The sequence below is a fragment of the Phascolarctos cinereus genome, unplaced genomic scaffold (genome assembly GCF_003287225.1).
Source record: "Phascolarctos cinereus isolate Bilbo 61053 unplaced genomic scaffold, phaCin_HiC Scaffold_3;HRSCAF=262, whole genome shotgun sequence".
In the NCBI taxonomy this organism is placed as follows: domain Eukaryota; kingdom Metazoa; phylum Chordata; class Mammalia; order Diprotodontia; family Phascolarctidae; genus Phascolarctos; species Phascolarctos cinereus.
Window position 1 is genome coordinate 42,493,063 of NW_027555736.1, and position 22,694 is coordinate 42,515,756.

Sequence of the window (22,694 nt, forward strand, 5' to 3'; positions counted from 1 at the left end):
AACTTACGCTTAGCAATAAAGATGACCAAAGAAGTAGCTACTACCTTCCTTCCTATGCGAAGTTTCACAAGGAACCCTCCCAGAGTTACTGGATCTTACTCTTACCTTCCTGGGGAAAACTTCTATTGGACACTTTCATTTTGTACTCTGAATTTGGGAACGTGTACTCTTCTTACTGCTTAAATAAGAGTGAGAATGTAATTCGGATAGGCTGCCATCTAGAACAGGCAACCTTGACCAAAGAGTAAATATAGAGTAAGTGCAAAGGACAAGGATCAAGGGTGTTCACAAGTGTGAACAATGAAATTGCCATGAATTCTCTGCATTCTCCATCCCCCTCATCCCTGCCCCGTTTAATTAGCATTCAAGGGATTACTGGGAGCAGATTCAGGAATGGTTGCCAGAGCACCACTGTAGTTTCCTTGCAGGACTAAAAACTGTTTATTGGCCACTTAACTCCACTTTAAAAAATAAAAAAGTAATCAGGTATTTTAAGCTCGAGTTTTTGACCTGATACCTATTCTAGCTGTGGTCAGATTGCTGCAGTGGAGCCCTGGGGATTCACCACCCTCACCCTTGTGGTTTGGGTCTCTTTCTTGGTCTTTTCATCACTGTGGAGAAAAGACTATAAAGGGAGGAGGCTGCCTCCTGGGCCAGCTCCTCTCCCCATCACTGGGAATATGCTACAGTTAGACAAGAAAGACCTCTCTATGTCTCTCTGCAAGGTAAGCAGACTGAATCTTGTAGTTGGACTGGAATATTCATTACAAAGCCCTCTAGTAATGACATCTCGTAACTGATTATAAGATGATCCCATGAAAGATGTCATTACATAATGAGAGATAATGGTGGCATGATGGCTTTAGCACCAGACCCAGAGTCAGGATGATGTTGCCTTAAAGACCAAGTCAGACAGTTCTTAAAATTGTAGATGAAACTGAATGTTGATTGTATATGTATGTATGCATGTATGTATATGTGTGTATATTTACATATGTGTGTGTGTGTGTGTGTATATATATATATATATATATATATATACATGGTTGTACTTAAGTTTTTTGTAAATGTTTATATATATATATATATATATATACATGGTTGTACTTAAGTTTTTTGTAAATGTTTATATATATATATATATATATATATATATATATATACATGGTTGTACTTAAGTTTTTTGTAAATGTTTACAGATTATCTCTAGGGATGTGAGTGTATTCCAAAAACAAGCTTCACTTAAAAATGTTTCCATGGATAAAAATAACATGGAAAACTTGGGGAAAATAGGGGTTAGCATTAACAAGTATATTAACTGCACTGAAAAATGTTAAGAATGACATTAATATTACTTTTATGCTTATTTTAAATGCTATTCATTTAGATAAGACGTCACACGCTTATTCTACTCTAGCTTCTGCTATGAAGATAGGTTGTTACTCCTTGATAATTGTTTTAGTTGAGGGACTAGGAGGAAAAGAGATTGACAGATGAACTAAGGAAAATCCAGCTATGTTCCCCCCCCCACTCATCTTAAATCAGTATATTTGGAGCCTTGACCACGTAGTTAAGGATGTTAAGTAATTATAGCATTGAAACCAATAAATCACAGAATCTCAGTGTTGGGGATTCATAATTTCAGAGGTTATTTAAACCAATCTGGTTTTTTATCATATAGTCATTTGACCTCTGTTTCAGTAAGAAGGATGTTATAGACCAGGGATTCTTAACTTGGGGTCGGCAGCCTTTCAAAGGATCATTGATAGCTTTTCAGGAATCCATTAATTGGAAGGGAATTTTTTTTTAATTGCTGTCTAATTGTAATTGTGTCTTTACAATTCATTATTCAGAGAGGGGTTGGTAGGTTTCATCAGATTGTCAATGGGGCTCATGACACACAAAAAGTTTTAATCCCCTATTAAACAGGTATTAGCAATAGATTTGGAGTCAGCAAATTTGGATTCATATCTTAGATCTAATACTTGGAATCTGTGTCACCTTGGGCAAGTAACTGAAACTCTGTCTGGTTCAATTTCTTCCTTTCCATATTAAGGGTGCTGGAGAAGATGATCTCAAATTTCTTTCAAGATATCCAGTGAAGGAGTTACTCAGTACTTCCTGGGGGATGGCCCATTCTGCTTTTACACAGATCTATTTACACAGATTTCTCTTTATCCAACTGAAAACTGCCTTTTTCAGCTTTCAGCCCAGGGCTCCTTATGCTGTGTTCTGGGGCCCAGAAAAATAAGTCTAATCCCTTTTACATATGATCACCCTTTGAATAACTGCTTATCATAATCCTCTTAAATCTGTACTTTGAGGCAAAAAAAAATATCTTTATGTCCTTCAATTAATCTTTGCAGAGCTTGGTATTTGAGTTCCCTTTATGAAGTTGGCTAATCTCTCAACGCATTCTAGTTTATGAATGTACATCCTTAATTTTGCATCTCAGGATTGAACATACACTAATCCAAATGTAGTCTGACCAGAACAGAGTACAACAGGACAGTCACCTTCTCTATCCAGAATATTTTGCTTCTATTAATGTCATCTAGTCACCTCTGATTTAAGGCATGGAGAGCTGTTCCAAGAGTCAGAAAGATCTACATTCAAATCCCACCTCTGACATTTACTGGCTATATGGCCCTGGGGAAGTAAATTAATCTTTCAGTAACCCAGGAAACTCTTTAATACTGATAGTTGTAGAAAAATTACCAACCTATATTGGTAAAGGGAGTCTCCTTGGTAGGAGCTCCCATAGCAATGAAATCCCAAGTCTTCCCCTACTCCCTTAAAAATAAAATAAATCACAAGCACAATGATCTTAAAGCTTCTTCAATATACCAGTGGAACTATGTTCTCCCTGATATGTCTTTCCCTAAATAGTGTAGATTACAACCCAGAACTCATTCTTTGCAAGCTTCTCCATGTTCTCCCATTAATCAGTCATAGTGTGTTTACCTATGTTGGAGGCCTTCCTATAGGTCAGAGTCTTTTGACCTGGGTTCCATTGACTCCTTTGATTTCACCAGATTTAACTTGATCAGAAAAAATATTTTGATAACTATATTTCAGTATGATCAGCTTGTTTCATAATTCTATATATTTTTTATTTTTTTAAATTTATTTTTAGTTTTCAACATTCACTTCCACAAGATTTTGAGTTCCAAATTTTAATCCCATCTCACCTATTCCCCCACCCCAAGATGGCATGCATTCTGAATACCCCTTCCCTTAATCTGCCCTCCCTACTACCACCATCTACCTTCTTGTATCTCCTTCTCCTTCTACTTTCCTGTAGGGCAGGATAGATTTCTGTAACCCATTTCCTATATTTCTAATTTTCCAGTTTCATGCAAAAACATTTTTTTTAAACATATGTTTTTAAAACTTTGGGTTCCAAATTTTCTCCCTTCCTCCCTCCCTACCCACCCTCATTGAAAAGGCAAGCAACTCAATATGGATTATACATGTACAGTTATGCAAAACACTTTCATAGTAGTCATGTTGTGAAAAACTAAATATATTTCCCTTAATCCTATTCTGCCCCCAATTTATTCTATTCTTTTTTTGACCCTGTCCCTCCTCAGAAGTGTTTGCTTCTGATTACCCCTTCTCCCAATCTGTCCTCCCCTCTATCATCCTCCTGCTCTCTTGTCCCCTTCCACCCACCTATTTTTCTGTAGGGTAAGATAGATTTCCATACCCAATTGAGTGTGTATGCTATTCCCTCCTTCAGCCAAATCTAAAGAGAATAAGTTTCACTCATTCCCTCTCACCATCCCCTGTTTCCCCTCCCCTGTAAGAACCTTTTCTTTTCTGGTTTTTTTTTTTTGTGAGATAATTTACCCTGTTCTACCTCTCCCTTTCTTCTTCTCCTGTTATAATCCTCTCTCACCATTTAATTTTATTCTCCAGCTATCACCCCTTCATCTTCAACTCACCCAATGCTCTCTATCTGTCTATCTATCTATCTATCTATCTATCTATCTATCTATCTATCTACATACATATGATTTTTTCCCTCCATCTACCCTAATACTGACAAAGGTCTCATGAGTTACAAATATCATCTTTCCATACAGGAATGTAAACAGTTCAACCTTAAAAAGTTTCTTATGATTTCTCTTTCCTGTTTACCTCTTCATGTTTCATTTGAGTCTTGTATTTGAAAGTCAGATTTTCTATTCTCCTCTGGTCTTTTCGTGAAGAATGTTTGCAAATCCCCTATTTCACTGAATGACCATTTTTTCCCCTGAAGGATTATACTCAGTTTTGCTGGGTAGGTGATTCTTGGTTGTAATCTTATCTCCTTTGCCCTCTGGAATATCATATTCCTAACCCTGCAGTCCCTTAAGGTAGAAGCTGCTAAGTCTTGTGTTATCCTGATTATGTTTCCACAGTACTTGAATTGTTTCTTTCTCCCTGCTTGCAATATTTTCTCCTTGGCCTGGGAACTCTGGAATTTGGCTACAATATTCCTATGAATTTTCCTTTGGGGATCTCTTTCAGGAGGAGATTGGTGGATTCTTTCAATTTATATTTTGACCTATAGTTCTAAAATATCAGGGCAGTTTTCCTTGATAGTTTCTTGAGAGATGATGTCTAAGCTCTTTTTTTGATCATGGCTTTCAGATAGTCAAATAATTTTTAAATTCTCTCTCCTGGACCTATTTTCCAGGTCAGTTGTTTTTCCAATGAGACATTTCACATTGTTTTCAATTTTTTTTTATTCTTTTGGATTTGTTTTACAGTGTCTTGATTTCTCATAAAGTCACTAGCTTCCAATTTCTCCATTCTAATTTTTAAGGAAGTATTTTCTTCAGTAAGGTTTTGGACTTCCTTTTCCATTTGGCCAATTTTGCTTTTTAAGGCATTCTTCTCCTCATTGGCTTTTTGGACCTCTTATGTCATTTGTGTTAGGTTATTTTTTAAGGTGTTATTTTCTTCAGTATTTTTTTTTGGTCTCCTTTAACAAGCTGTTAACTTGTTTTTCATGATTTTCTTGCATCACTCTCATTTCTCTTCCCAGTTTTTCCTCTACTTCTCTCATTTGCTTCTCGAAATCCTTTCTGAGCTCTTCCAAGGCCTGGGACTGATTCATATTTTTCTTGGAGGCTTTGGATGTAGGAGTTTTGACTTTGTGTTCTTCTTTTAGTTGTATGTTTTGATCTTCTTTGTTACCAAAAAAAAAAGATTCTATGGTCTGACTCTTTTTGTGAGGTTTGGTCATGATCCCAGCTAATTACTTGAGTTATAAACTCCTTGTTAAGGTACAGGTCTGCTTCCAATGTGGAGAATGTACTGTCCCAAGCTTCAGGGGTTTGTACAGCTGTTTCAGAGATACTTCTAGGGACCTATAAATTTTCAGTACTTCCAAGGTGGTATGATAAGGGGTGAGGTGTTTACTCCTTTCCTGGCCTGTGCTGTGGTTTATGAGTGACCACAAGTGCTCTTTCTTGTCTTGGAAGTGTGAAGAGGATTTTCTCTTCCCCACCACTACAAGCTCCACCACGCCAGTGCTCCTCCTTGCCCCAGGACCACCATCCAGAACTATGACCCAGATCCAAGCACGGGCAAAGCAAGAGATTCCTACCTCAGCACTGGCAAAGAGATGCCTGCACTCCTCCTCTGATCAGCCATTCAATTCCCCCTCAGTCTGTGGGCCAGAAGCTCAGGAAGCAGCCGCCACCCCCAGCTGCACTTGGAATCTGGGGGGCTGAAGCCTAGCTTCTCTCTCACTGCAGAAACAGACTTTTCCCACTGACCTTCTAAGTTGTCTTTGGCGTTCGTGGGTTGAGAAGTCTGGAAGCTGCCATGGCTGCCTGCAATTCAGTTCTGAGGCCTGCTGCAGGTTTGCTGTGGCCTGTGCGCCCACACCAAACTGAGCTCCTCTACCAGCCCAGAACAATATATATTTCCAATCAACCATTCAGGTTATCTTGGGCTGGAAATTTGCTTCATTCTGTCTTTTTGTAGGTTCTGCTGCTTTAGAATTTATTTAGAGCCATTTTTTGTAGGTATTTGGAGGGGGTCGGGGGAGAGCTCAAGCAAGTCACAGCTTTCAGTCTGCCATCTTGTCTCCTGTCCTGCATTTCTTAGCACATGAAGTAGAAACAAAGAAATATCTATTTTCAGATTTTGTTCCTTGAGTTGCTTCTTATATCTCTTTCCCCAGCTATCTGAAAAGTATGGTCCTGTATCTACCATGTATTTTGGATCTCAGCCAGTGGTGATTCTACATGGCTACAAGGCACTAAAGGAGGCTCTAATTAATCAGGGAGACATTTTTGGAGATGGGAAAAATACCAATATTTGATGACAATTACAAAGGACATGAGTTTCAGATTCTTCCAGGAAAAATGGTACAGGTGGAAAGGTAAGAAGTAGAAGGACAAATTAACAATGATTTTTACACTAGTTGTAAACAATGATAAAATCAAAATTCTGCTTTAACCAAAATAAAATTTTTAATCTCATGTTTGGTTCATTCTTTTCCTAGGAATTACTTTCAGCCATGGAGAAAAGTAGAAACAAATCCACCGATTTTCCCTGATGATCCTGAGGAACTTTGGAATGGGGAAGAGGAGAATTGAGGAGCGTGTCCAGGAGGAAGCTCAGTTCCTTTTGGAGGAACTGAGGAAAACTAATAGTTGGTTATCGTTGATTAATTTTGGACACATGGGCCCTACATAATAACACGTCACCACTGCTAAACCTCTTTGGGTTGGGAGTCACTCTTTTTGCTACTATCCATCTCTGTGACTAGGTGGAAACCTTTGGGAAGGACATAGGGCAGCAGGATCAGATTTCTCCCTATTCCTCTCATGTTTCATAAGGTGTTTATGTCCTAAATATAGAGAAGAGAAATAGCCCAGCAGAAATGCCCTAGATAAATATTGAGGGTACTGAAGCCTTAACTCTGATCAGATATGGGTGGAAACCTTTTCCTTGCCATCCTAATCCTGTTTGATTCAAAACATTTTGATTAAATTTGCTCTTTCCTTTTTGTGTATTTCTTTATCATTAAGTCAACCCTTTGACCCAACTTTCATCCTTGTATGTGCCCCTGTAGAGGGCTGGCTTTGGGGAGTTGGAGGGCTTAGGCCAGCCCGGGTCTTACCTGTAGTTTGTGCTAAGCCCTACAGCTGTGAAACTCAGGATGTAGGCTCACCATCCCCCTGTTCCATCTCTTGAGAACAGGATGGAGGAAGGGAGGAAACGGATGGGGTACAGGACAGGATGCAGGAAAGAATGTAACAGACAAGGTACAAGGAAGTCAGGAAATCACTTAATCAGATTTGTACTTTTCATGAATAACAATGTTACTATTGCTTGATCCAGTACCATATAAGCCTGAGCCCTCAGATCAATAAACAGAGTTTGTTCTTCACTGCTCTCACCTGACCCGTGATTCTTTCTCTCTTCACACTCTGCTGGCATCAGACCACAACCGGGGACGCAGGCGCTTCCAGTATGCCCCCTGCAATGTTATCAGCTCCATCCTCTTCCATAAATGTTCCAACTATGATGATGAAAAATTTCTTTTTATAGTGAGGATATCAGGTGAAAATTTGCATCTTCTGAATACTCCAATGGCTCAAGTAAGGCTCAGTCATCCTCTGGTTGTGTATTTAGTCATCACATTTTTTTTTCAACAAAATAGGAAAGAAGGTTCATCAGAAATGCCTCTTGCCAGAAAACTTCCACGCAAGCATAATGTCACTATGTGAAGTCATTTTCCCTTAAAAAAGGTCCTTTGCAGCTATGTTGTATTAATGGGCTCTAAAATAGTTACGTTGTACATAAAATTATTAGCATGTGAGGTCAAGGCAACTTTCAGCAAAGACACTGAAATTCTCAGTAGTGGTGATTGGAATAAGACCTTATGTTCATTTAGTATTTTAAGGGTTATATTACACATCCAAGACCCTTCCATCACATGGGAGAGCCCCTCCCCCCAAAAATTATGCCAGTTTAAGATCCTATACTCTCTGTTTTTGTATCTATTTCCATGTCCTAGCTTACAAGTCACCAATGACATATTTAATTTTACTAGTTATCCTGAGAACACAATTAATTCAAAACAAAATATTTAATGACATAGCCTAGTGATAAATCTAGTAGTAGAATATCCTTTGCATAAACCCAAGGCATCCTTATCTATATAAATACCTGTTATCAGTGGAAAGAGTGCTTGAATAGCAATCAACCACAAATGCAAGCAATATGAATGGCCAGAGGAGACTTTTAACGGGTATATAGGTGAGGCATAGTGGCAGCCAGGGAACTTGTAGGCGACAAGCCTTTGATACTTTAGGATGAGTTATGTCTCCCAGCAATGCCATTTCACTGTTTTTGTTGGCTGTGATACCTAATAGACTCTGTATACTGGCCACGTTTTTCCACTGCTCATCTGGTTGACTCTAGGTAAATGGTGGCTGCTACATTGCATATGCTTACTGATTGATTTTATTGTATAGTTTTTGCTGGGCACTACTCTGATAGTCTTTTCAGAATCAGTTGGTGGCCATTTCAGTTTTTGTCTGCTAAGGTGTACTGAATAGAAAGACTGTCCTTGAAGTAGTCAGCAGACAACTCTTTACTTATACAGTCCAGGTTAGAAGCCACCATACCCAAACAAGGACATCAAAAAATATTAGATAGAGTGACTGCAACCTAAAGTTTGTATTCCCTCCTCCTGGGTCAGAATTGTAATTTAATGTTCCCTATGTCACTTATGGCTAGAGATTACCAAGATCCTTGATTTTGAGGTATAACAAAAGTCAAACAAAAGTCATTGTGTTCTACCTACACTTCCTTTATTGTTTGTGTGTATGTGTGCGTGTGTGTGTGTAAACCTTGCTGTCTCCTAATATAAACATTTTGCTAATAAGGAAATTGAGACTGAGGGAGGTTAAATGACCTGCCAATGGTCAAAAAAATATTGGACACAGGAGTTGCCTAGAGTGCTCCAGATTTCTAGTCCTGTGACTTTTCCATTATACTGCACTCCATCACAATTCCCCATCATGTTTATGGCTTTGGGAAATTTATCTCAAAGTAGGGCATTACTACATTACAGTGAGGCAGCTGCTAACAGGAAACCAATATTTATTTTATTTTAGAATGGTCCATTTCATGAAAAGCATCAAGAAGAAGCTTACTTCAAAGGCTGCAAACTTTTCCTTTCCCAAAGGATAAACTTTGCTCATTTTATGTAGCACTAGGTTACCAGAACCAGAAATTGGTTTGTTATCATGATGATCTGAGATTGAATGTTGCCACTCAATGCTTATGTGACCCTGAGCAAAGAAGTGCCCTCATCTGTAAAAGGAATATAATAATAGCACCCACCTCACAGGTCTATTGTCAATAACCGCTGAGAAAATATGCATCAAGTGCTTTGCAAACCTTAAAATGTTACATGTATATTAACTATGAAGTTATCTAATGCTGTTGTAGATCTGTAATTTCCTTGGTTCAGGGAATTTAGAGGGAATAAACACCCAGATCATCAACTTCTTTACACTTTACAGTCTTAGAGAAGTATCTGGGGGTCACTGAGAGGTCAAGGAATGTGGCCAGGGTCACACCTCCAATACAGTACAGTATAGAGACAGGAATTTAACCCAGATGTTCCTGACTCTCAGAATGGCTCTCTGCCAGTGACTACTTTTACTTTGTTATGATCGTTATTTACTATTCCTATAATCTACCAGGCAAATATGCCCTGCCTTTTTCTTGTTTTGTTTTCTAGCTAACACGTGCTTATAAAACCTAGCCATCCTGATAGCTCCTTAAAGGCCAGAAGGCTGTTTACAGCCTTCTATGCCCCCATGCCCAGTGTCTTGAGTAGTACTGCACGGAGCGATTCAAAACACTGGATGAGCACATAGTTGTTGGTTGGGGTGGATAAGGATATTGACTGCAGAGGGCAGTCCATGGCTTACCTATGGATTTTGAGGAACAGCCCTTTCCAAAGAAGGTACCACTTGGTAAGACAAAGCCTGAGCCTATAGAAAAGAGTACTTTTGTAGATGACACTGTACCTATCCCTCCAGATGCAACTGGATGCACCAGAACCAGCTGCAGTGAGTTTCCTCCTTCCACGACTAGGTCAGCTTGTGGCAAAACACTACTCACCCATCCTGGAAATACAATGTCAAAGATATAGAGCAGGAAAGGAATAACTACAGAATTTATTATTTCACTGGTAGAGGCAACCCCTAGATGAAGAAGTTTCCTCTACCAAAGCAGGTCAGCAACTTTTCAACAAATTATAATCTTGGAAAGATACCTAGAACAGTGGTGTCAAACTCAAATAGAAATGGGCAGCCATTAATTAATACACAAATATCCATGTTGGCTGCATATTGCCTTTAAAAACCACATAATAATGATGTCTGTGTTCTGATGTATTTTAATGTATTTTAAAAATATTTCCCAATTACATGTTAATCTGGCTGGGCCACTGGTCATTTTGCTTCTTCCTATCTAGAACTTTAGGACATTAAGAAACTCGACAAGGTTCATACAGCTAGTATGTGTCAAAGGTGGCAAACTCAACCTAGGTTTCCTAGCTTTGAGGTCAGCTATATAGATACTATTTCAACATGCAGTCTGTAACATCATTATGTAGATTTTTAAAAATAACTTTTGTAAATAATTACTAAGCTGAGGACTAATTAGTATGTTACATATTTCTATACCATTAATTAAGATGTTTGGTGCCACTTCCCTAATTCATACTAGTTGCTTCCTTTTTCCTGATCTCCGTTCAAAGTATTCCTCTTTAAGTATTTCTAGCTACAAGATTCAACAGCCTTCTAAGCAGCTACTGTCCTAAACTATTGGCCTAACAATTACTGTTGTTAAAGAGGACAAGCCCTTTTCCCTTCCAAAGAAACAAATATAATTTTAAACAATTATAAAACTGTGACTGTGAAAGAGATTTTCTGAACAATAGTAAACTCATTATGATCCTCTTCTCCCTCCCTTTTTTTTTATAGCTCTACAATAATTTCCCTTGGCTTGTTCACAAGAAATATTTTTCAAATATGAACAGACTTAAAGAGTTTATTTTGGGTAATATAAAAAAACAACAAGAGACTCTGAATCCTAACAATCTTAAGAATTAGATTGACTGGTTCCTCTACAAAATGCAGCAGGTAATGTACACATGGGAAATAGCTTATGGGAAATGGTTATTTTTGCTCTTTTAAAAATGGGCTTTATTGAAAATTTTTATTTTTTATCAGAGTTATTTCTAGCAACGGTTTTCTCTCCCTAGTTAAGCTTTTACATGGAGAAAAAAAAAGTCAACCACATTAAGCGATCCTGCTGACAAAGTGTACAATATTCTGCATTTTGTCTCTAGTAAGTAAAGTGGAAAATGTTTCATTAACAATACTTGGGATGATTAGCGACTTCAATTTTGCATCATTCAGCTTATTTTTAGTGAGGTTTTATTTTAATTTGCAGTGATAATTATCTGTATTGTTGTATTGATTCTGCTCATTCTTTAAAATTTTAAACAATTTATTTTTAGTTTTCAACATTCACTTCCATAAGATTTTGAGTTTTAAATTTTCTCCCCCTCCCTCTCTTCCCCTCTCCCCAAGATAGCATGTAATCTGATATAGGCTCTACTTTTACATTCATATTAAGCATATTTTCACATTAGTCATGATGTAAAGAACAGTTAGAACTGATGGGAGGAACCCTGACAAAGAAGAAATAAAGCAAAACAAGAAAAGAAAAGGAGAACAAACACTATGCTTCCATCTGCATTCAGACTCCGTGGTTCTTTCTCTGGATGTGGATAGCATTTTCCCATAATGAGTCTTTTGTAGTTGTTGTAGATCCTTGCATTGGTGAGAAGACTATCAAAGTCAGTCATTGTACAATGTGGCTGTTACTGTGTACCATGTTCTCCTGGTTCTGCTCATTTCACTCAGCATCAGTTCATATAAGTCTTTCCAAATTTTTCTGAAGTCTGCCTGTTCATCATATCTTATAGCACAATAGTATTCCATTACATTCATGTACCACAATTTATTCAGCCATTCCCCAATTGATGGGCATCCCCTCAGTTTCAAATTATTTGCCACCACAAAAAAGAGCTGCTATAAATATTTTTGTACATGTGGGTCCTTTTCCCATTTTTATGATCTCTTTTGGATACAGACCTAGAAGTGGTATTGCTGGGTCCCAGGGGGTTCTGCTCATTTTACTCTTTATCAGATCATACAAATCTTCCCAACCTTCTTGGAATTCCCCACTTCCATCATTTTTTTTACTACCCAATAATATTCTATTATACTTTTGGATACCAAACACTTTATTCTGTCATTTCTCAATTAATGGAATTTATGTTTTTAATTCTCTGATCTCCCGACATAATTCTGTGATGACCAGAGAAGTTATATATAAATTGTACATACATGTACATATTATACAAACACACATAGTGTATGTATACATGTGTGTGTATATGTGTATTCATATATATGTACACATATATGTGTGTATATATACACACATATATGCATGCATACCTACATACATAATCTTTTATCTCTTGGAAGTTTATGCCCAGCAGTAGAAGTGTTGTAATACAGGAAATGAACAGTTTAGTAATATATAATTTCAAATTGAATTTCAGGATGATTGCAACAATTGCTATCTTGCCAAAAGAGTCCTAATGTTCATGTTATTGAAGTGAGCTGGGGTACTCAGAAAGTTGTGGTATTGTAGAATAAAGAAGTAGATATATTTAAGAAATGTTACTAAGATAAAATTGACATACTTTGGCAATACTTCCTATTTAAAACACCAGAAAACATAATAATAAATGGAGCATTCCTTAAAATGATGAGTATTATCTAGCTAAAACCATCACCAACCATTATATGTAATGGAGATAAGCTAAAAGCCTTCCCATGTGATCAGGAGGGAAGCAATGATATCCATTATCACTGCTATTATTCAATATTGTACTAGAAATTCTAGCTATAGTAATAAGAAACTTAAAAAGAAATTGAAGGGATTAAAATAGGCAATGAGGAAATAAATTATCACTCTTTGAAAATCGTATGATGATTAGACAATTAGAGAATCCTGGAGAATCAAAATAAAACTAGTTAAAATAATTAATAACTTCAACAAAGTTGCAGGACATAAAATAAATCCGAATAAGTCATCAGCATTTCTATATATTACTAACAAAGACCAGCAGGAAAAGATGGAAAAAAAAACTCCATTTAAAATAGCTATAGACAACATAAAATAACTGAGAGTCTACCTGCCAAAATAAACCCAGGAAAGATTTGAACACAGTTACAAAATATTTTTCAATCAAATAAAGTGAGATCTAAACAATTGCAACAATATTAATTATTCATGAGTAGGCTGAACTAATAAAATAAAAATGAAAATTCTACCTAGATAAATTTACTTATTCAGTGCCATACTACCCAAAATTATTTTAGTGAGCCAAAAAAAAAAACATTAATGCAATTCATCTAGCAGAACAAAAGGCCAAGAATATCTGTGGAATCAATGAAAAAAATATGAAGGAAGGTTGCCTAGCCATAACAGATCTCAAATTACATTGTAAAGTAATAATCACCAAAACAGTCTGGTACTGGCTAAGAAATATAGTGAATCAGTAGGATATATTAGGTGCACAATACACAGTACTAAATGAACATACTAATTTAGGTGTTTGATAAACACAAAGATCCAAGTTTTAGGAACAAGAACTTACTATTTGACAGAAAATGATGGGAAAACTAGAAATTAATTTGGCATGAAATAGGTATAGATCAATATCTCACCCCGTATACCAAGATGAGGTCAAATTGGATACATGATTTGGACATAAAATGTGATACCTTAAGCAAATTAGGGGAGCATGGAATAGTTTACCTGTCAGATCTATGAATAAAGGAAAAAATTATGACAAACAACAGATAGAAAGTAATTATGAGATGTAAAACGGATAATTTGATTACATTAAATTAAAAAGATTTTACAGAAACAAAACCAACTCAGTAGAGATTAGAAAGAAAGCAGAAAAGTATGTGTGTGTATGTGGGGGGGTAAATTACATCAAGTTTTCTGATAAAGACCTTATTTTTCAAATATATAGAGAACTGAGTCAACTTTATAAGAATACAAGTCATTCCCCAGTTGATAAATGGTAAAAGAGTGTGAAAAGCCAGTTTTCAGAAGAAATAAAAACTATAATCAAATCAAAAGTACTTTAAATCACTATTAACTAGAGAAAGGCAAATTAAAATATCTGAGTTATTACCTCACATCTGTCAGATTGTATAATATGACAGAAGAGGAAAAAATTAAATTAAATTTGAGGAGACGTGGAAAAATTGGGACACTAAAACACTGTTGGTAGGTTTGTGAACTTTTCCAACCATTCTGGAGAACAATCTGAAACTTTGCCTAAAGTTATATTAAACTGTTCATTCAATTTGACCCAGCAATCCCTCTCCTAGGTCTGTATCCCAAAGATACTTAAAAAATGAAAAGGAGCTATACGTACAAAAATATTTATAGCAGCTCATTGTGTGGCGGTAACGAATTGGAAACTGAGATGATACTCATCAGTTGGGGAATGGATGAAGAATTTGTGGTATTTGATTGTGATGGAATAATATTGTGGTATAGGAAATGATGAGCAGAATAATTTCAGAAAAAAAAAACCTAAAGAACTAATGGAAAATGAAATGAGCAGAAGCAGGAGAACATTGTACACAATAACAGCAACATTCTGTTAACCTTCTATGAATGACTCAGCTATTTTCAGCAATATAATGATACAAGACAATTCCAAAAGATTTATGATGAAATATGCTATCCATCTCTAGAAAAAGAACTGATGGAGTCTGAATACACATTAAAGTACAGTTTCCTGTATTTTTTTTATCAGTGTTTGACAACATGTTTAATGTGGAAATATAGTTTGCATGACTGCACACATATAAGCTATATCAAATTGGTTGCCTTCTCCAGGAGGGGAAAGAAGAGAAAAGAGAAATAATTTCATTTTCAAAATTTTTTAAATGAATATTAAAAAATTGTTTTTACATGTAATTTGAGAAAAATACATAAAATTTTCACATTAAAAAGAACACACAATTGTATTCATATGATGCCTGTCTGTTTATATTATTTTATACTATCTGCATTTTATACTATCTGTGTTTAATTAAAGTGGAATTTCCCTTTGTATCTCTCCATGCTATATTTTGTTGATAATGTTTTCATTGGTACATAGACATGCTAATGATTCTTGTGAATTTTTTAATACACTGAAACTTTTTGGAAATTGTTAGTTTTTTTCAACTAGTTTTTTAGTTGATTCTCTAGACACTTCTAAGTAAAATATCATACCATCTTTATTCTTTTTAATTTATTTTTATTTATTTATTTAATATAAATTTATTTATTTTTAGTTTTCAATATTCACTTCCACAAGTTTTTGTGTTCCAAATTTCTCACCCCCACCACCCCAAGATGGCATGCATTCTGAATACCCCTTCCCCTGGTCTGCCTTCTCTTCTATCTCTCCCCCCTCCCTTCTCTTATCCCCTTCCCTTTCTATTTTCCTGTAGAGCAGGATAGACTTCTGTACCCCATTTCCTGTATTTCTTATTTCCCAGTTGCATGTGAAAATTTTTTTTAAAGCATGTGTTTTTAAAACTTTAAGTTCCAAATTTTCTCCCTTCCTCCCTCCCCACCCACCTTCATTGAAAAGGCAAGCAACTCAATATAGGTGGTACATGTGCAGTTATGCAAAACACTTCCTTAGTAGACATGTTGTGAAAAACTAACTCTATTTCCCTTAATCCTATCCTGCCCTCCCATTTATTCTATTCTTTCTTTTGACCCTGTCCCTCCTCAGAAGTATTTGCTTCTGATTACCCTCTTTCCCAATCTGCCCTCCTCTCTATCACCCCTTTGCTCTCTTGTCCCCTTCTCCCCCTATTTTCCTGTAGGGTAAGATAGATTTCCATATCCAATTGAATGTGTATGTTATTCTCTCCTTTAAGCCAAATCCTATGAGAATAAGATTCCCTCATTCCCTCTCACCTTCTCCTGTTTCCCCTCCACTGTGAGAGACTTCTCTTTTCTGCTTTTTTTTGTGAGATAATTTACCCCATTCTACCTCTCCCTTTCTTCTCCAAGTATCATACTCTCTCATCCCTTAATTTTATTCTCCAGATATGACCCCTTAATCTTCAACTCACTCTGTGTCCTCTATCTATCTATCTATATATACATACATACAATTTTTTCCTTCAACTACCCTAATACTGACAAAGTTCTCATGAGTTACAAATATCATCTTTCCATGCAGGAATGTAAACAGTTCAATCTTCATAAGTCTCTTATGATTTCTCTTTCCTCTTTACCTCTTCATGTTCCACTTGAGTCCTGTATTTGAAAGTCAAATTTTCTGTTTAGCTCTGGTCTTTTCATCAGGAATGCTTGAAAGTCCTCTGTTTCACTGAATGACCATTTTTTCCCCTGAAGGATTATACTCAGTTTTGCTGGGTAGGTGATTCTTGCTTGTAATCCTATGTCCTTTGCCCTCTGGAATATTACATTCCATGCCCTGTGGTCCTTTAATGTAGAAGCTGCTAAATCTTGTGTTATCCTGATTGTGTTTCCACAGTACTTGAATTGTTTCCTTCTGGCAGCTTGTAATATTTTCTCCTTGACCTGGGAACTCTGGAATTGGGTACAATATTCCTAGGAGTTTTCCTTTGGGGATGTCTTTCAGGAGGAGATCTGTGGATTCTTTCAATTTCTATTTTGCCCTCTGGTTCTAATATGTCAGGGCAGTTTTCCTTGATAATTTCTTGAAAGATGACGTCTAGGCTCTTTTTTTGATCATGGCTTTCAGATAGTCCAATAATTTTTTATTCTCTCTCCTGGATCTATTTTCCAGGTCAGTTGTTTTTCCAATGAGATATTTCACATTGTTTTCTAATTTTTCATTCTTTTGGATTTGTTTTACAGTGTCTTGATTTCTCATAAAGTCACTGTCTTCCAATTGCTCTATTCTAATTTTTAAGAAAGTATTTTCTTCAGTAATCTCTTGGACTTCCTTTTCCATTTGGCCAATTTTTCTTTTTAGGGCATTTTTCTCCTCGTTGGCTTTTTGGACCTCTTTTGCCATTTGGGTTAGGCTGTTTTTTAAGGTGTTATTTTCTTTAGTATTTTTTTGGGTCTCCTTTAGCAAGCTGTTGACTTGTTTTTCATGATTTTCTTGCATCACTCTCATTTCTCTTCCCAGTTTTTCCTCTACTTCCCTTCCTTGCTTCTCAAAATCCCTTTTCAGCTCTTCCAAGGCCTGGGACTGATTCACATTTTTCTTGGAGGCTTTGGATGTAGGAGCTTTGACTTTGTTGTCTTCTGATTGTATATTTTGATCTTCTTTTTCACCAAAGTAATATTCTATGGTCTGACTCTTTTTGCGTGGCTTGCTCATGATCCCAGCCAATTACTTGAGATTTAAACTCTTTGTTAAGGTAAGAGTCTGCTTCCAATGTGGAGAGTGTATTGTCCCAAGCTTCAGGGGTTTGTGTAGCTGTTTTCAGAGATACTTGTAGGGACCTGTAAATTTTCAGTTCTACCAAGCTGGTATGATAAGGGTCGAGGTGTTTACTTCTTTCCTGGCCTGTGGCCACAAGTATTCCTTTCTGTCCCGTAACTGTGAGGAGGGGTTCATCTCTACAGCCACTACAAGCTCCACCACACCAGCGCTCCTTCTCACCCCACCACTGACGCCCAGAACTGTGACCCAGATCCACACACGGGCAAAGCAAGAGATTCTTGCCTCAGCACTGGCAAGGAGATCCCTGCAGTCCCTCTCTGATCAGCCACTGGATTTCCCCTCAGTCTGTGGGCCGGAAGCTTGGGGAGCAACTGCCCCCCCCCAGGGCCACGCTGTTGGGGAATGGAGCTGAAACCCCACCTTCCTCTCTGACCACTGACAGAAACAGACTTTTCCCACTGACCTTCTAAGTTGTCTTTGGCATTCGTGGATTGAGGAGTCTGGAAACCTCCACAGCTGTCTGAGATTCAGTCCTCTGAGGCCTGCTCCAGGTTTGCTGTGGCCTGAGTGCCCATGCTGTACTGCGCTGCGCTCCCAACCCGGCACTATACACGTTTCTGATCAATCATCCAGGTTGTCTTGGGCTGGAAATTTGTTTCATTCTGTCTTTTTGTGGGTTCTGCTGCTTCGGAATTTGTTTAGAGCCATTTTTTATGAATATTTGGAGGGGTTTTGGGGAGAGCTCAAGCAAGTCACTGCTTTCACTCAGCCATCTTGGCTCCACCCCTCATAACATCTTTAAAAATACTTTTGTTTCCTCATTTTCTATACACAGTCTTTCAATTTCTTTTTCTTGCCTCATTGCTGTAGCTGTTCTTTCTATCACTATATTAAATATTAATGGTGACAATAAACATCCTTGCTTTGCCCTTGATCTAATCAGAAAAGTCTCAAGTTTTTCTTTATTATAAATAATTTTGGTTCTTAGTTTTACATAGTATCTTGAGTGAAATTTAACAAAAAGGTACAGTGAGGCAATTGTCTGAGCAAAATAATATTTATTAGCAGGAGCATGGTGACTGCTAATAAAGGGGTCAGTGGTTTATCTATTCACTCCAAAGAGCCCAAGCACAAGTACAGTTCTTCTTCTATAGGTTTTTGAGAGTGCAAAATAAAGAACAGAACAAGATAGGGGCCATCATAGTATTAAGAATAACATGATTGATTACACAGCTAAGGTGCTAGGAACACATGATTGATTTTAATTCTGGCTTTGGGGGCTAGTGACAAATCTCCTCCACTTCCACCACCCACTGTGCCTAAGAAGTGCTTATTGCTAGAATCCAGGTGCAAGGTCAACAGGTAACAGACCAGCTATTTTTGGACAGCAAGCCAGATGTTCTTGAAGGGTGGCTTGGTGGTGTAAAGATACTAGACCCAGCTCCCTTGTGTTCACACACATCCCCTGAACCTAGCTATATTTCTTTTTTTAATCTTTTTTCTTAATTTTTAAAATTTTAGACAAATGCTAAAACTTACATAAAAAAGAAAAAGAAACATTATAAATTTAAATATAAAATAAGAAAAAAACAAAAACAATATCATGTGCACAGCAGAACATAGGAGAGGATTCAAAATATGTAGCAATAACTTTTCATTTCAAGACAGCCCATATATTAAATGGTGTGCATTATGTTGAAAGCTGTACACCTTTTTTTTTGTTTCCTTGTAGGTTTTCTTTTGTTCTCTGCTGTATAATTTTTATTTTGTTCTTTTTTCTTCTTCCTCCCCGCTACCCACCACTTGAGCATTGGATATATTTGTATATAGGTATTGATATATACATACACTTATACATATATACACATACATACACATATAAACATATATTTTCCCTAAGAGATTCTACTCCTAATCTTTGTTTTTATGTTTGTGCATACATTTTTTTTTACTATCTCTCCTAACTCCTGTACTTTACTTTTACCTTACCCTCCTATTACTTAACCTACCCCCACTCCAGTAATCCTTCCCTTATCCTTCCGTTCCCCTAAATCTAAACTCCCTTTTATATCCCCCTTTTAACCTATTTCCACACCCTCTCCTCTAAAGATCCCTCCTTTATTCTCTCACCCTCCCTATCCCCTTAAAGTTTTATTTCTTTCTAAATTTAGATGACTTTTACATTCTTCTAAATGTATATGTATTTTCCCCTCTTGAACTCATTGCCAAGGAGAGTAGGTTTACAGAGCTAACAGCCCCCCTCCCCCATCTAATTTCTCTGTATTAGTTCTTCCTCTTGTATCTCATTTACAAAACATAATTACTCTTTTAGCTGTACTTGAATAGTTTTACTTTTGGAAGTAATTTCATACACAGGTCTACCCCAATCTTCCTTTATAAGTTACCTAAATATTAGTAACAATCTTAGATATAGGTTTTACATTTTTCATGCATAAAAGGTAAAAATTCTATCCTTATTTAGTCCCTTGTAATTGGTCATTGGTATGTAATTTATATTTCTATTGACTCTTGTATGTTAAATTTTCTATTGAGTTCAAGGTGTTTTTTTTTTTAAACAAAGACCTGAAAGTCTGACAATTGATCAGATTTCCATTTGTTTTTCATTCAGAATTATGCTTAGCTTTGCTGGGTATGATATTTTTGACCAGAAGAGCAGTTCTTTTGTTCTTTGATATATAGAGATCCAAGATCTGAGATTTTTTAGTGTTGCCACTGCTAGGCCTTGTGTGATTCTAACTGTGGTACTGCCATATGTAAATTGTTTTTTTCTTGTTGCTCATTATATTTTGTCCTTGATCTGGAGATTTCAGAATTTGACTATAATATTCCTGTGAGTTTTCCTCGTAGGATCTCTTTCAGGTGATGATTAGTGACTTTTTTTCTGTTTTTACTTTCCCCTCTTGTTCTAATGCTTCAGGAAATTTTTCTTTAATTATTTCTTGTATTATTGTATCAAGATTCTTTTTTTAATCAGAACGTTCAGGTAGTCTAATTATTCTTATGTTTTCTCTTTTTGCTTTATTCTTTAGCTCTGTTGTTCTTCTTAGGAGATGTTTCACTTTCTCCTCTATTTTTTTATACACACACACACACACACACACACACATATATGTTATTTTTTCATCTCTTATAACTTCACTGGCTTCCCCTTGCCTAATTTTGATTTTCAAGGACTCATTTTCTTCCTTAAGATTCTGGATCAACTTTTTTGTTTTTTATTAATTTATTTTGATTTATCAAAAATCACTTCAATAAGATTTTGAGTTTTAAATTTTTCTCCCCCTCCCTCACCACCTCTTTCCCCAAGATGGCTCACAATCTGATATAAGCTATACATATACATTCCTATTAAACAGAATTTCACATTAGTCATGTTGTAAGGAAGAATTAGAACCAATAGAAAGCACCACCAGAAAAAGGACACAAAACAAAACAGAAGAAAATAATAGCAAATAGTATGCTTCAATTTGCATTCAAGCTCCATAGTTCTTTTTTTTGGACATGGATAGCATTTTCCATCATGAAACCTTTGGAGATATCATAGATCCTTGCATTGTTAAGAAGGGCTAAATCCATCAAAGTTAGTCAGCACACAACATGGCTGTTACTGTGTGCTGTTACTGTGTACAACATTCTCTTGGTTCTGCTCACTTTACTCAGCATCAGTCCAGACAAGTCTTTCCAGGTTTTTCTGAAGTCCATTCGCTCATCATTTCTTATGGCACAATAGTATATCATTACATTCATATACCACAACTTGCTCAGCCATTCCTCACCTGATGGGCATCCTCTCAATTTCTAATTCTTTGCCACCACGAAAAGAGCTGCTAGAAATATTTTTGTGCATGTGAGTCATTTTCCCATTTGTAGGATCTCTTTGGGATACAGCCCTAGAAGTGCTATTTCTGGGTCAAAGGGCATGCACATTTTTTATAGCCCTTTAGGCATAGCTCCAAATTGCTCTCCAAAATGGTTGAATCATTTCACAACTCCACCAACAATGCATTAGTGTTCCAATTTTCCCACATCTTCTCCAACATTTATCATTTTGCTGTTTTGTCATGTTGGCCAATTTGATAGGCATGATGTGGTACCTCAGAGTTGTTTTGATTTGCATTTCTCTAATCAGTGGTGATTTAGAGCATTTCTTCATATGACTGTAGATGACTTTAATTTCTTCATCTGAGAAAGGCCTGTTCATATCCTTTGACCATTTATCAATTAGGGAATGACTTGTATTCTTATAAATTTGACTTAATTCTCTATATGTTTTAGAAATGAGGTTCATATCAGAGACACTGGTTGTAAAAATTCCCAATTTTCTACTTTCCTTCTAATCTTGGTTGCATTGGCTTTGTTTGTGCAAAAACATTTCAATTTGATGTAATCAAAATTATACATTTTGCATTTTGTAATGTTCTCTATCTCCTGTTTGGTCATAAATTCTTCTGTTCTCCATAAATATGATAGGCAAACTATTCCTTGCTCTCTCGGTTTGATTATAATATCAGCCTTTATTTCTAAATCATGAACCCATTTTGACATTATTTTGATATATGGTGTGAGATTTTGGTCTAAGCTTAGTTTCTGTCATACTCTTCAAGTTTTCCCAGCAGTTTTTGTCAAATAATGGGTTCTTATCCCAGAAGCTGGGGTCTTTGGGTTTATCAAATAGTAGATTACTGTAGTCATTGACTACTGTATTTTGTGTACCTAACTTATTCCACTGATCCACCACTCTATTTCTTAGCCAGTACCAAACGGTTTTAATGATTGCTATTTTATAATATAGTTTTAGATCTGGAACAGCTAGGCCACCTTCCCCTGCATTTCTTTTCATTAGTTCCCTTGATATCCTGAAACTTTTGTTTTTCAAATGAATCCTGTTATTGTTTTTTCTAGCTCTATAATTTTTTTTTGGTAGTTTGATTGGTATGGCACTGAATAAATAAATTAGCTTAGGTAGAATTGTCATTTTTATTGTATTAGTTCAGCCTACCCATGAGTAACTGATCTTTTTCCAGTTATATAGATTTGATTTTATTTGTTTGGAAAGTGTTTTGTAATTGCATTCATATAGCTT

The 22,694-nt window shown here is 36.4% G+C and overlaps 1 pseudogene; it reads left to right on the forward strand.

Annotated features, from left to right (window-relative positions):
- The first annotated feature begins 509 nt into the window (after positions 1-509).
- Positions 510-22,694, forward strand: part of LOC110213960 (cytochrome P450 2C44-like) — a 53,802-nt pseudogene continuing 31,617 nt past the window's right edge.